Source organism: Rosa chinensis, chromosome 7 (assembly GCF_002994745.2).
Source record: "Rosa chinensis cultivar Old Blush chromosome 7, RchiOBHm-V2, whole genome shotgun sequence".
Classification (NCBI taxonomy): domain Eukaryota; kingdom Viridiplantae; phylum Streptophyta; class Magnoliopsida; order Rosales; family Rosaceae; genus Rosa; species Rosa chinensis.
In genome coordinates this window covers 62,247,660-62,263,671 of record NC_037094.1, presented here as the reverse complement: position 1 = coordinate 62,263,671, position 16,012 = coordinate 62,247,660, and the positions used below count along the sequence as shown (strand labels likewise).

The 16,012-nt window shown below is 37.7% G+C and overlaps 1 long non-coding RNA gene across 1 annotated transcript; it reads left to right on the top strand.

Moving 5' to 3' along the window:
* Positions 1-13,170: 13,170 nt before the first annotated feature.
* On the top strand, positions 13,171-14,868 carry LOC121050747. Its single transcript, XR_005803764.1, has 2 exons — positions 13,171-13,492; positions 13,978-14,868. It is a non-coding gene; the product is annotated as an uncharacterized LOC121050747 (long non-coding RNA).
* The last annotated feature ends 1,144 nt before the right edge of the window (positions 14,869-16,012 follow it).

The window sequence follows — 16,012 nt, the reverse complement described above, 5'->3', positions numbered from 1 at the left end:
GCAGCTATAGGCTTTTTGGTACGGGATTCGAATGGTACGTTTATTCAAGCTGTTGGGAAGCTAGTGGCTCATGTGCAATCTGCTGAACATGTTGAACTCTTGGCTTGTAAGGCAGCTGTGGCCTTTGTTTTGGAGAATAGGTTGCAGCCTATCATCTTTGAGATGGATTGTTTGGTCCTGAAGCAAAGCCTGCTGCAGGTGGTCAACAACTCCTCCCTGCTTGGAAGAATTTATGATGATCTTACTGAAGATTTGGAGCTCATTCCTTGTATGAGAATTATACATGTTAGAAGGGAAGCTAATTCGGCGGCCAAAAAAAAAGAAAAAAGTTTTGTGTCATATAAAACGAGTATATCAATTTAAAAAAGAAGAAGACATAAGAGTAATATATAAAAGCATCCATACAGTGAATAATCATGTAATATTTTGAATAATTGAAAATGTAGAGATCATGAGTTCAATTTTAACAGAAATTGACGGAATTGGTAGGGGTATGAATAAGTAGGATATAAGTCGGCTAAACACATTTCAATATAGAATCGACTTCTTATTGCCTTGTCCGACTTGTGTTCGTAAAAAATGAGTAAGAAATACAAAGTACCTTAATCAAATCCATAAAGATCATATGCATATTGAGTCTTCTAAGAACAAGTTGCAATGTTTAAACAACATGGTTGACCCTTAAATACAACACATTTTAAATTTTGTATAAACCATATCAAACGAAATGAAAGCTAGCATTATTTTGTTTTTGTTTTTTGTTTTTAAGGCGAAAGCTTGTATTATAAGGCTAAGGGTGTTGTAATTTTTCTATTTGCAAAAGGTTTTTAACCTTTTCAAAAAAAAAAAAAAAAGGGAAAAAAAATGACGGTTAGTATTTTGAAAATCTGACTTACCTAAGATTTTTTGAGCAAATGAAGATTTTATTGATAATCACAAGCCAGAACGGCACTTACAAATTTCTCAGATAATGAGAATCATGCACTATTCGCTTAAGACATCAAAACTCACTTAATCAAGGAGCCTAACAAACTACAACATTACCCTACAAAGGCTAGTTTTGTGTGAAAACTTCCTTTGCCATTGCGCTCAATTGCGGTGCGCTAGAAGCTTCCATTATCAAGATGTAAAAAGAAACATCATAATCTGCAGGCTAAAAAACCACCTAACTACACCCGTTAGCGCTTTTTAAAGAACTAACAAGCATAGCCCCCTAAAAAAATAGGGCAATTATTGTAAATAGATAAAATTAAAAACTTATCTACTTAGTAGCCCAAAAGGCCCAAGTACAGCCCAACAGAAGACCTAATCATAGGCCCAGCTTTATTCCCATCTTCTCGCCCTCTGCAAACTAGGTTTGTGCATCACTGTCTGGTGGCCACCGCCGCATGTCTTCCTCGCAACCTGCCTCTATGACACGCCACACAATCAACCGCTACCACCGAGAGAACAGATGACGCCTTGGAAAAGAAAAGCCAAACCGGAACCAAAATCCGGGTAAGGGTCTTGCATCCAAATTGCCACTAAATTCCACTGATGATGCTTGCGCTACCCCTCCCTGCCATCAATGTACATCAAGGTCAGCCATATCGATGCATCGAGCAAGAACAAAACCAAGCCTCAACATTTATCCTTCGGCCAAGCCGTCTCGAAGACCAGGCTTAGAATTCAACACCACTTCGGTAGCAGCAACAATATTAGCTCGATCAAGTTCAACGTTGAGGTTGTCCACTGCCGGATGAGCAGCTATTGGAGGTTGGACGTCGCCTAGGTTTCAAGGATGAGAGAGGCAGCTAGAGAGAAATGTCGCAATTCTAAATCTTATATTTTTTTCCTCATTAAATACTAGCTATTAAATGAAAATATTGATACGGATTTCAGTGGGAGAAATTGAAAGTCATGGTTATAATAACAGGTGTGCAAACAAAACATAAGGATAAAGGTGTGATAAATTTATTAAAATATTTTCTTAGATACATACTGATATTGGTATTTAATAAGTCCCAATATTTGGATTTGTCACTGTTACGTGTATCTATTAAACAAATGAAACCGAAAATAACAAAGGGTGTCATTTGTTCTATCAAACGATACTATTGCAAAAGTCTGTTTAATAAGGGGGTGGCTAGTAGCCAGTTTTCTAGTAGTGAATGTCATGGTTATGGAGTCATTCTTGTTAATTAATGAAGATTATATATATATATATACTAGATGGGCCTCACACACTGTGTGTGAATATTGATTTTTTTTAATAGAAATTGGAATTTTTTTTGTTACATGAGTGGGTAGTTTTTCATAGAAGTTGGTAGTTTTTTTCAAGTTCTTTTTTGTTTCACTCTCACCATTTTTTTTCTTTTTCCTATTTTCTGTTTATTTTTTAATTTGACTATATTACCCCATTTAATTTATGAGTTGTAAAGTTTTTTAATATTTCAAGGTCATTTTGGTACATTTTTTTTTGTTTTTGCTAACAAAACCTCTTCTTTTAATAATAGTACTAGCCTTTTTCATACATGCTCTGCATGTGTAATTATTTCTTATTTAAGAAAAAAAAAAACAGTTATTGCAGAGAGAAAATAGTGGGAGAGAAGTGGAGATTGTGGGATATTTTTTTTAATTTTCTTAATAAAAATCTATTTTATAATTGTCATATTTACCCTTGTGATTTAATTTAGGGTTAATGCTCATACACCCCAAATCCAGAAGAATACTTCTCATACACCCCAGTGTATTTATTTTCTTCCTCTCCACACAACCTTTTCTCTCTTTTCTTCCTATCTACCCGTCTTGTCGAAAACACTACCATTAGTACACCTCCTTGCATTTTCCATCCATTTTTCTTTAAAGTCGTTGTATGTCAGAGTCAGAGTTTGCCTATGCATAACATTGTTGTCTCTTTCATTTAAAGTTGCTGTCTATTCCATTTTTTTATAAAAGTTTTAGAAACGTGGTGGGCCCATCAGAGTTTTGTTTGAATATATATGCAGAGTTAACAGTCATCCTCAGATTCAAAGGTAAACAGTACGTATTACTATTCATAATTTCGATCGTTGACAGACTTGAGTTGATTGCCATCTGCAAGAATACTAGCAAAGAATTGCAAAAAGAAAAAGAAAAATTGAGAAAATTGAAAGCCTATAGAGATAGTCTTAACAGAGAATCTCCCAACTATTGGGATATCATTTATAGACTTCAAACTAGAATCTATCAAATAGAAGAAGAGATTGATAATCTCTTATATGTTCTAGAAGAGGAACAAAAACCTCTTGATTATTTGAGCATTGGTTAGATCCGCACATCACTGGTATCAGAGCTTGTAAAATAGCTCAAGGAGAACCCCTCCTTAATGGGGACAATGTTCGAATTGTTATTAGAGAAAATAAATTCTCTACTGAAATCTTCTGATGAGAAATATCAGAAGCTGGTACTAGAATTATCTAGATGTCAAACTCATCTAGAAAAATTACCTGCTATAATCCACCAATTGGAAAGATTGGAAAACAAACTGGATTATATCAAGGAACTTCCAAAAACGGAAGAAGAAAAACTAACGAGTGTTAGTAGAAAAATCAAAGAACAGCAAAAAACGCTGGATTCTATACTGAAGGACAAGAAAGTGCCTACAGTAAAAAAGAAGACTAATGGGTTCAAACCATTAGAGAAACCAGATTCAAATCGTGTTCCGAACATGATTTTTCTGGAACCATCTACTAGTCAGACTAGTATTCGGTATGAAAAGCCGAAAGACACTCGAGATGTAAACATGATGAGCATCTTCGGGAAAAAGAAAGGAGTGCAAATCCTGAATTCTGAAGAATTTGAATACAATGAAATCGAGCAAGAGGTAAAAAACGCCTCAATTCCAAAGCTAGATTTCAAACAGATCTACAAAAGGGGATCATTTGACCTGATGGACAGCCATCATTTCAAATTACTTGAATTCACAACCCCCTCAATAGCAGGAGGAGAGACAGATCTCTTGATGATCACTCCAGCTGAAGTTGCCAGAGCACAAGCAAAGAAGTATCAATTTATGCATATTGGAGCAGTCCAAGTCGGCATAAAGTTTTTGGCAAGAGAAGGCATCAACTGCTCAGTCCTATGCGTCCTGCAAGACAACAGACTAACAGACTTTCAAGCTAGTTTGTTGGGAACTCTAGAAGCATCACTGTGCAATCAAGTAGCATATTTCAACTGCTTTCCCAACTTCTCAACCAGCCTGAAAGATGCAGCCCACTGTCTCCGACTGAGAGTCAAGACAGATGGCATATCAATGAAAAATGATATGCAAGAATTGGCGATAGTATACAGAATATACTATAAACTGATAAGCACCACAGTAGAGCCAAAGACACGGATCTCCAACATCCCTGGTCTTACTACTGGGTTCCTCACTAGCCAGAAGAACCATTCGCAGCAGATTCACAAGGTTGCTTGGAATGAAGTAACTTTTCCTGTTGAATGGAAATTATCAGGTCCGAAGCTACTAGCAGAAAGTGCAAAAGCAAAAATCTACGACAGTAGAAGAACTGGAGAAATCAGCCTCAACTTCGACAATCACAGAAAAAGTGATGTCTGTCCTGAAAACCTCAGGAAAAACAACAACCTTCTGAGAAGAAGCTACAGCACTAGAGAAGCTAGTGTCAGTGGTACAAAACCCACTATTGAAGAGCCAATATCAGAAGAAGATCTGGAAGCTGATCTGAACAAACCAGTCCACATGCTCAGAGCTGAGAGGCTCTATGATCTTTATGAAGAAGCTGAGAATTGTGAAAATCCTGAACGATTAGAAAAACTAATCGAAGAAATGAAAGAATTCAAAATCAGAAAGACGAGAAAAGTCTTTCCTTATCAAGATATTGAAATGGAAGATGGAGAAAGCTCCAGAACTTTCATTGGCAGAGAAAAAAGGGAAACAAAACTCCCATTTCAGAAAGCCCCCACGGGTAAAAAAGGGGAAAGAAATTCCCAAAGATTTGTCCCAGAGGACAATATGCCTAGAGTTCCGATCACGAACTATGGCATCTGGTTAAATCTAGACAAGAGTCTAGACAAAAGAAAAACCATTGACCAATGGGTAGATAGCCTGATGATGGCTTTTGCACTTACCCTTGGCAAATTCGAAGCACCAGATTTGCAGGTGTACTATGAAACTACTCTTACTGGAGTGGCAAAAAAGTACTACCTATCCTTCAAAGAAACTGCCAGAGGAAGAGACTGGCTTGAAGAGATCAAAAATTCAAAGTCTCCGTATGATTTTGCAGTACCCCTGTATGATCAGTTCTGTGGAGATCTCTCAAATCTGAGTGAGAAAGCCAAAGAAACGGCAAAATCGAATATCTATGCTCTCAAGATCTGTGACATGAGATATTTCGAAGAATACTTGAATGAATTTCAAGAATATTACTGTACAATTGGTGAACTAGAGAATACTGATCTAGTTAATCTGTTGCACAGAAAGCTCCCTGAACCATGGAGAACAGCTGTGAGAGAAAGCATAGCTGAAAAACCAATTGAAAGATTTTCAGTTGGAGGAATTGCCGACAGAATCCGGTAATTACTGAAGGAGCAATGCAAAGCCAATCTTAGAGCTAAGATGGCCAAGAAGCAACTCAAAGGAGTTGAAAATTTCTGTTATGGAATACTGGATATGCCCACAAACTGGGGATGTCATGAGTCCAAATTCCACAGAAAGAAGAAGAAAGAAAAGTATTACTCTAAAAAATTCAAAAAGAGTAATCAGAAGAAGGATTGGAAATTCAAGAGAAGTTCCAATTACAAGAAACAGCAGGATGAAGATCCTAAAAAGAAATTCTTCAAGAAAAAGAAGAATACTCATCAGCATAAACAACCCAGCAAGAAAGCTTGCAGATGTTGGTTATGTAAAGCTAAAGGGCACTATGCCAATGAATGCCCGGAAAAGGGTAAAAGATCTACTAAAGCTCTCTTTGAAAAATATAAGCAGATAGTAGAAGTAGCAAACATGAAAGGCTACGAAATAACCTATTCTGATGATGAAGATGACGACAGGTCAGTTTATTCTGCCTGGTCTGAAGAAGAAGAATCATCATCTGAGTCTGAGATAGATTCTGAAGTAGAATACTTCGAATCCAGACAAATGAATGTGCTAAGAATCAAAAACTGGGAAGAAAGCAAGACAGAAACTTTCATGTCTTCTTATCAGGTGAACCCTGGTACATTCATTTGTGACTACTGCCTATGTCACGAAAAGAATGGTCTCCCAATGTTTTGTGAAGAGTCTAAGAAGACTTACCACAAAGAATGCTTCATAGCTGAAGCAAGAAGAAAAACCAAGAATGGCAAAGTCAGCCAATTGGTTGAACAAGAATATGAAGAGTATTTCGCTGAGCAAAAGGCGAAAGAAGGTGAAACTCTGTTCCAAGAAATCATGAAACCATCTTCCTCAGAAATAAAGGAAGAAATCATCGGTGAAGAAAAAATCGATGAAAATGTTGAACTGGTTGAAACACCAGAAAATGTTCCAGAAGAATGTAAACCATTCATTCCACAGGAACAAGCTCAAGAAAATGAGCTTCAACAATCAAAAGTCATCTCTACTAGTAGATAAAGCAACTACATAGAGATTGGACTAAAATTCCCAGATCACAAGAAATATCATCTACATGCCTTTGTAGATAATGGATCGGGATTTACTGTTGCAAAGAAATTTGCAATTCCAGATGAACTCTGGAAAGAAGATAAGAAAAAATCAGCTACTGGTATTACATTTGATGGGAGCCATCTTACCATGAAAAAAGTAGCAAAAAATGTTCATATCACCATTGGTGGAGGAACATTTATCATCCAGAATGTTTGGCAATCTGAAGGCCAAGGATCTGATTTCTTGTTGGAAATGATTTTATTCTCCAACAAAGATTCATTCAGGATGAAGAAGCGATATGCTTCAGGAAAGGAGAACGGGTGTTCTGGGCAGACCGACTCACACAAGCAAAAAGTGTAGTAGGTCCTGGTTTTACTACTCAGTATCAGAGATCGCAACAGAATAGTGGTGATCTTACCCCCTACAAACCCAAATTTGAGCCTATACTCCAAATCAAGCAACAAGAAGAATTACTTGTTGAAGACTCTTCTGAAGAAGAAAAAGAAGAAACTAGTGAAGAGGAAGAAGCTAGTTTCATCCATGAGCATAACCTCAAGCACTTTCAGAACAAGCTTGAGTCTCAGCAAATTCCCACTCTTGAAAAAATCAAGAAACTACTAGAGCAAAATGTTGATACAAATCCTCAGAAGTTTTGGGAAAAAGACCCAGTGGTCTGTGAATTGAATTGAGATTGCATGACATGAATGCCATCTGTCATGTCAAAGCCATTCCTCAGTACAAAGAGGAAGATCATAAAGAATTCAGAAGTGATATTGAAGATCTCCTGAACAAAAGATTAATTCAACCTTCCACTAGCCCTCATCATGCTCCAGCATTCTACGTGAGAAATCATGCAGAGAATCTACGAGGAAAAGCTAGAATGGTGATTGACTAAAGAGATTTCAACAAGAAGACTGTCAAAGACGGTTATCAAATTGCTCAAGTAAGAGTATTGATTAACCAGCTCAGAGGAGCCAAAGTCTTTTCGAAATTCGATGCAAAGTCGGGTTTCTGGCAGGTCAAGATGCATCCTGAGACCATTCCTCTCACTGCATTTGGAACACCTCAAGGTCATTACGAATGGCTGGTAATGCCTTTTGGTCTGAAGCAATCTCCCTCAATCTTCCAAAGAAAGATGGACAACATCTTCAAGCACGTTGCGGAGTTCTGCGTCGTCTACATAGATGACATCCTGGTCTTCTCCAAAAACAGAGAAGAACACATGAAACACCTCCACGAGGTAGTAAAGCTGATAGTTCAGCACGGAATTATCCTAGGCGAGAAGAAAATCTTCTTTATCCTCGATGAAGTTGATTTCCTAGGGATAAACATCAAGAATGGAGTCATAAAACTCCAGCCCCATATTCTTGAAAAAATCTGGAAGTTTCCAGACAGAATTCCTGATGCTAAGAGTCTAGAGAGATTCCTTGGTGTCATAAATTATGGGAGAGATTTCATCCCCAAAATCTCAGGGTTAACAGCAATGTTATCTCCTAAGACAAGTTCCAAAAGAAAATGGAACTTCACTGAAGATGATGAAAAGATCGTGAAGCAGATAAAAAATCTCTGCAAAAACCTCCCTCCTCTTCAACAACCAGAAGAGAATGATGAGATTATCCTCCAGACAGATGCGAGTGATAATTACTGGTCGGGTGTGGTTCTGGCGAGAGCGCCTGGAACTAACATTGAAAAGATCTACAAATTTTGTAGTGGCAAGTTCAGCCCTGCAGAACTAAATTATCCCACAGGGGAAAAAGAAATCTTGGCTGTCAAGAAAACAATTTTAAATTCTCCAGCTTATCTTGGAAAACCCTTTACTGTCAGCACCGATTGTGCTAGAGTAAAGAATTTCAAAAACTTTAAACTTGATAAAGCTGCCGATAGAGGAAGATTAGCTAACTGGCAATTATTTCTTAACCAATCTGATTATACTGTTGAATTAATTGCAGGAAACAAGAACCATCTTCCAGACGCATTGACCAGAGAAATGGCAATGTTCAGCCACAGAGAAGACGACGAAGGTCGTAATCCCAGAAGCAGAAGAACTGGGAAAGAACAGGAACCTGAAGAGGATCCAAGAGAAACCAAAGAAAAAATCCTTAAAAGGTTTCTGCTAAGCTCAAAAGGCTTAGCCTCAACTGATCAATCCCAGGGTAAAGGATTGGCTAGCCCGTCTCAAACGGCAGACGGTAAAGGCACCTCAAGACCGTTGATGGCTGCTGCTTTGCCAAAAAGCAGACCAACTCCAAGTGGAGTTATAAAAGTTTTTAATTATGAATTAAGAACTTTTGATACTCCTGTGTTCAGAACTGGCAGGAGACTGGCTTATCACCAGAAGGCAATCCTAGATAACCTCTTGTTTGCCTTCCAGGAAAGAAGCAGTGGTCTAATGTTCCCGACACTCTTTGCTTTATCTGAAGAACTTTATGAGAATGCCAGACCACAAACTGAAGAAGTCCACATGCAGCAGAGTGCTGTAAAGAAAGAGAAAATTCACTTCCTTGAAAGTCCAGAATGTGCTAGGGTCCCTATCATAGCACTCAATGAATCAGACTGACATGAATTCCATAGTCTGATAGGAAGACATAATCCAGAAGAACTAGTTCCTCCAACTCTCTTTATCGTGTCAGGACCTTACGTTGGAAGATACTTAGTTAATGTTCAGAGTGAACATCCTCAGGAACACAAGCTTTGGCTTGTTGAAAATGGTTTTGTCCATAATTTGTGGACCAAAACTAATGAAGATCTGAAAGGTTTGCCACCAATTATTGTCAACACAGTCAAGAACATCAGAAAGAATGACTGTATGCTTCGTCTAAAGTTCAGGTCCACTCCTCCAGAATGGATCCAGAAGGCAAATGGTGAAGTTGATTATATTCCTCCATATCATTATGTGAGAATCATCCCAAGGAAATATCTTCAACCAGCCTGTGTTGGGTACAATGGTCAACCAAATTCAAGCATTCCCTGGATGAAGGCCATGGCCCTAGAATACATGAAGAAGATAATCTCTGAAGATATCAGCAATACCTTCCTGGCAGCAGGAGAAAAAATAATTATCATTGCTTACGATCATCCTGACGTAGTCAGCAGTGACCTATTCTTATCTCTAACCAGAAAAGAGATAGACTCGACGATGGCATGCATGCACTGGGTGGAAAAGCTTGAAAATGACAACCACCACAAAATGTATGTTGATACAGACGTCGAGGACAATGCAACAACAACTCGCATGGCCCAGGCAGACAACAACTCCTTTGTCTTTGGCCACAATTCTGAAACAGACGAGAACATGTGAAGCTACAGGTGAAGAATCAGCACCAAACTTGCAACTGTAGACCTTTAGACTTTTCTAAAAGCTACTTTTGCTTTTGCAAAAATTCAAAAAAGAGATGTTTCACCAACTACTTTTCTGCTTTTCCTAACCGACCTCCATTATCAGGAGCACTCAGAAAAGCTGAAAGGTCACAGAGTTGTCCTGTACATTTAGATGTTTTCAATTGTAATTTAAGGTCCGCTCCCTATATAAGGAGCTTTAGCTTCCCTTAGAAGGCATTCGAAAATTGCCATATCAGAGATAGAATCGAAAAACAGAATTGAGTAGAAGAGTCTTCTCTCAACTAGTATAGCAGTGTGCTTCTCTTCCTGTCTAAAGTGTGAAGCAGTGTGTTCTTATCAAGTAAGTACCAGATCTCATTCTTATGGATAGCTAAACAGCCTTTTTGCTGTTTACCTGAGAATGAGGCTCTAAATGTTTAGCATGTATGTATATTTGAATAAATAAATTCAGATGGTTGCTCACCCACTTCTTCAACTAATATAGTTGGCATTACATTTTCATAATTATAGTTGTTATTGTCATTATAATCATCGTTGGCATTCATGTTTCTAAATGCATGCATCCTTTAGAAATCCAAAAGTCCTAATAGTATTTTTCTTCTAGAAAAATTAGTCTTAGAACCAAAAATTAGACCAAGCAGCAGTGATTCCGCCTGTTAAAGTAACCGTTAGATGAAAAACTTGGGCATGTTGAAGGCTAGTCTTGTTTGAAATTTTTGTCGTCTAGGACAAAGTTTTTCTTGGTCGAACAATATTGTTAAAACCAAGGACCAATATAGGATACAAAATGCATTTTTCAGAAACACTATCCCTTTTAGTCTTTGTCTATCAGCAATAGTGTAATACAAAAGTTTTGGGCAGTTGGGAAAAATACAGGCGCTTTTCGGGTATACGGGAAAAGACCCTTTAATTTATTCTCAAAGTTTTTTAATCTTTCAGGGTTAAATTTGTCAAAAATTTTAGTTTTGGCTAACAAAGCCTCTTCTCTTAATAATAGTGTGTGTGTATATATATTTTAGCTATTACTAATGAAAAACTAGCAGCGCCGCTTGGACGCTCTTAAACCGGGAAACCCTAATTCTAGCATGACGGCCCCTCGTTGATCCTCCCCTTTCCCTGTCAACATGGCTGCCTCCTCCTCCATCGACGACGTCACCACGAGCTTTGTTGCATCGCTAGCGCTGGCGAGGACAGATGTCATTGACGTCTCTTGCATGGGCGGTGTTGCTTCTCAGGGCAACGCCCAGGCATTCTTGCTAGCGAAGCCGTTGACGGTGAAACCATTTGCTGCGTAGGATCTGCACCGCCACTTTCGCTATATGGGTCCTTGACAGCAGGTTCAAAGTCCAAGAACGGGCTCAGAAGCTTTTTGTATTTGCCTTCGATCTCAAAAAGGATCGAAACAAGGTGCTTTGGGAAGGACCATGGTATTTCAACCGGGCTCCGATGATTATCCAGCCATATGATGGGCTTGCTGCTCCGAGTACGGTGAAGATGGATTCTCTTTTCTTTTGGGTGAAGATAGACAATATACCTCCAACTTTGGAAGTCAAGTCCACCATCGTTAATGTGGCTTCGGTGGCGGGTAAGTTTGTACAAATTTAATCCCCTTTCTACCTGTCAAGCAACAATGAAAATAAAAAATTATTGAAGCAAATGTCATGTTCCGGGGGAGAAGAAAGTAGCATCAAAGGTCGGTAGAGTGCTCATCAAAAAATCACTTCGTATTAAAAGCCAGTAATTAAAGAACATATCTCTGATAAAACTAAAGTTATGAACAAACAAAAAAGAGAGTTTCTATTGGGACCTCCAAATCTGCTCACTTGACCTCACTCTATTATGAATTATTAAATGACATATATAACCTACTATAAAATGACTATTAAGGACAATAATTATACAAAAAAAAATAGTTATATTTATTTTCTCTAGACTTTCCAATTCAATAATATTAGTTTGCATTCTTTATTATTTTCCCTATTTATTTTCATTTTCCAATTTCACTACATACTCATTAAAGCATTCATATATATAAATCTATCCATTATATTTGTAAAAAGAAGAAGAAAAAAAAAAGAGCTAGCGAAGAAAAATAAATAAAAAATATTTAAATAATTAATCACGAGGTACAGAAAATAGAGAAACATTAAGAAAAAATGATTAATCTTTTTTTTTTTTGAACAGCCAAAAAAGAAAAAGTAAATAAAAAAAATCACATAATAGTTCATGTTATTTTTTTTTTATTAATTTTTCAAACTCAATACCTTGTGTTTGATTTTTTTTTATTGGATAAGAGATTTATGTTGTCTGATTAAGAAATGGAAATGTAATTAAGATTTATAGAGTAATTAAATCATTGAAATGGCTAAGTTTTTTATTATAAAGATCTTAGTTTGTTTGTAAATTAATTATATGAGTGAGGTTATTTGAGGAACTTTAGTGAGGTTTAATGAGTAAATTTAGTATTTGAAAAATTGATAAGAGGTGTAAAAAGTATAGAGGTCAAGTGAGCAAATTTGGAGGTTCCAATAGAAAAATTCAACAAAAAATTAGAAGTTTAGGTGTGCAATGACAGAGCAACATGAAAAAGATAAAACATGGGACCATCCATTTTGAAAAGATATCCCGAAGAAGAAGAAGCCAAGTGTAATTTTAAATATTATAAAAGTTTTATCTGCTTTTTTATTTTGACAGTATTATAGAGGTGCTCTTTCCTTTCGGATTTGATTTTTGGTTTCCATTGAATTTGATTTGGCTTTTGATTCGTGAGAATCTCTCTCAGCAAATTATTCTCCAGTAGACCCTACCTTCATACATTCATCCCTCTCTAGATCATGATTCTCAATGCTCCTCGGCCTGTATTGAAACAAATTATAGCTCAGATTCTGCCTGAGTCAACTGAAATTAGCAATGCGATGGCAACCAAGTCGGCTTTTGGCATTTTTAACGTACATGGTAAAATAGGAAGTGTTATAGAAAACAAATAAAAGCAGAGGGCAAAGAGAAGATTGAGAGGTCCAAATAGAATGTACCATTATATTACTTATTCTTCTTCTTCTTTTTTTTTTTTTTGAAAAGATTACTTATTCTTCTTTTAATGAGAGAGAGAGAGAGAGAGAGAGAGATTTGTGGATAAATATGTAATTACGTGAAGAGGAATAAGATGTAGCAAAGTGCTAGACACCTCGACAACACTTCAGAAAATCACAGACATAAGATATACATTTAAGCTAGTGAGGACATTCTTTTTTGTAGATGAGGACATACTAAACACTAGAAAGCAACATGCCCTTCACTCCCACATGCTTAGCTCCCAATCCACATGCCAAACGCAACAGTATCGCAAGCATTTCCTACGAAGACAGAGCAGAGCTTCATCCAACACACTGTGATCCGCCAGTGCGATCAATACTGCACCGATTCCAACAAGGCATTTTTCGTTCCCAAGTGTATTTCGTGCCTTTGTTTGAAATTAATAAATTAGTAATTCATTTCACCCGATCTCTTTGTTTATACCAGATTATATGTGAGGTATGTAAATGGAAATTATTTTAATCGATTCTTTTAGATTTTAACCGATTATGATTGTGATTGTTATTGATTATGCTATACTTTTGGCTAATTTGGTCAAGTTTGCGATTCCGAATTCTGATAGTGAACTTTTGCAAAAATGGATTGAGTATAATTAATAGACTCTATGCTATACTTTTGGCTAATTTGGTCAAGTTTGCGATTCTTAATTATGATAGTGAATTTATTGTAAAAATGAATTGAGTATAATTAATAGACTTCGTCATAAGAAAAAAATAGATTGGTGGTGCAAAGTGCACGCACGGAAGTTATGTGAGTTAAATCAAATTTGTTCTTATTAGTATAATTCATAGGTTTTATGACTGTTTGAGTGTTTTGGAAGATAATTTTCTCCGCGTTCCGTCTCTGAATCTTCCTCCATGAATATGGAGGCCCTAGGAAGCCTACATCACGAGGGAGGGACCAAATCTTCTTCTTTGTGGCAGGGTTTCATGTTTTGCGGCCATAGGAGCTTTGGGGGGGTGGAAGGGCCTTTCGAATCTGGTGGTGAAAAGGAATGGCACAGTGGATGTGGCGGCGCGGTGTGGCTGCAGATTAATTGGGTTTTCGGTCCGATCTGAGTTATGCAGGAGCCGGATCTGACCGCAGATCTTGATTGGATGGAGGCGAGCATGGCTGCGTTGGGCGGCGAAGCTTGGACTGAGGACGCGGTGGTGTGTCTGGAGGGAGGTTTGTGCTTGGATCCAGGTTCCTTGCTAGGCCTGGATTTTGGTTTGGGCTGTGGATTGGCAAGAAGGGCTTGAAGACTGGGGTTGGGTCTGGCTTTGGGATTCGGGGGGTCAGGTCTGGATCTGGGTTCTTCCTTGGGATCCAGGTCCTGCCTTGATTTGGGTTAGGGCTCTGGGCTTGGGTTGGGCCTATGTTGCTTGGATATGAGTCATTGAGTTGTGGTACTGTTTTTCAGGTGGAAGATTATCCTCTATTTGGCGTATTTTTTACATGGAAGATGCATGGATGGTCATATCACCAGTTATATGGTTAGAAGGTTACCCTTTTATGGTCGGTCATACTATCGATAACATAGGTGGAAGATTGTTCTTTTTTCGGCGTACGAGATACGAGGAATATGTTTGGTTGGTCATATCACCGGTTACTTTTATGGAAGATTAGCCTTTTATGGTCTGTCATACCATTAGTAATTATTTAAATAGCCCGGATTACATCCGGTGCGTCTTCAGATGCATTATTGCATCTAGCTATAGCTATGCTAGGTTTTATTTTCAATTTTTTATTGTCGCTTTTTTCATTTTTGATGTAGCTTCTACATCTATCTTTTGTAATCTTTCTTATTATTCATGGAGTTGACATTTTCATTCCAAAAAAAAAAGAAAAGTAAATATATATTATTTTTCCTTGCCTTGCAAGAGTTAGGTTTTACAAGTACGTTATATTATATTTCATTTTTGTTTGCCAAAAGAATAACAGTGAGGGTGCAATTGCAATTTTTTTGGACAATAACAAAATAGAGAAAAAAAAAATTTAACAGAAAATATAGAATTAAGATGTATATATAAAATCCATTCAACTCGATCATATGCATTACTAATATCTAGATTTAAGACCATTATAGGGTTATCACCACTTGTTTGTGTTCTAATTGAATGAATAGTTTCAAATGCCACCACAATATTATTGTGAATGTGTTTGCTGAGTAGAATTGAGAGGGAGATATAACATCATGCAATAGAATTTTCGTTAGTTTGACTCACAATTGTGTTTGAAATAAGTTTGTATATGACGCAAGGTTCTAAAAAACGGGCTAGGCACCCGCCTAGGCGGCATCTAGGTGCTAGGCGCAGGGTGTCCGATCTGATTTTGGGCTAGTAGATTGAGTTGGGCGTTTGGTTTCTCGGCGGCCGCCTAGAAGATCTAGGCGGAGGTTAGGCGGTCTAGGCGCCGGGGTTGGGCGCTAGGCGCTGGATTTTGGAATTTTTTTTTCGTCGCTGGATTCTGGAATTTTCCTCCTCTGGTGTATGTTGTAACTCTGTAAGCAACTTGCTTCGTTCTCCATCATGAAACTCGAATCCGGAATCGATGACCATGATTCAAAAACAAACCTACCCCAACAGATTAATTCCACTGATTGACAAATCCATCATAACAAAGATATCAAATTCAAATCCTAACAAATTCAATCATGAACCAAATCAACCAAACTTGACAATTCGATTCGCGATCAGATTGCATCTGTGGCGGCACGAAGAGCTTCTTGACTGAGATTTCGAGTTGGGTATCACTCTTCGAGAGGCGAGATGGGATGGGCTCTGAGATTGAGAGAGAGGATTTGGGGGAGGAGAAGAGCGTAGAAATGAATATGGGTTTAGCTTTGTTGGGGTTTGGATTTTGAGAAGTGGGTGAAGAAGAGGTGAGATGTGGCTTCTGGGAAGATGAAGCAGAACCAAGAGATAAAGAGAGATGCTGGAGATGAGAAAGAAGACTAGAGGAGAGATGAAGAAGATG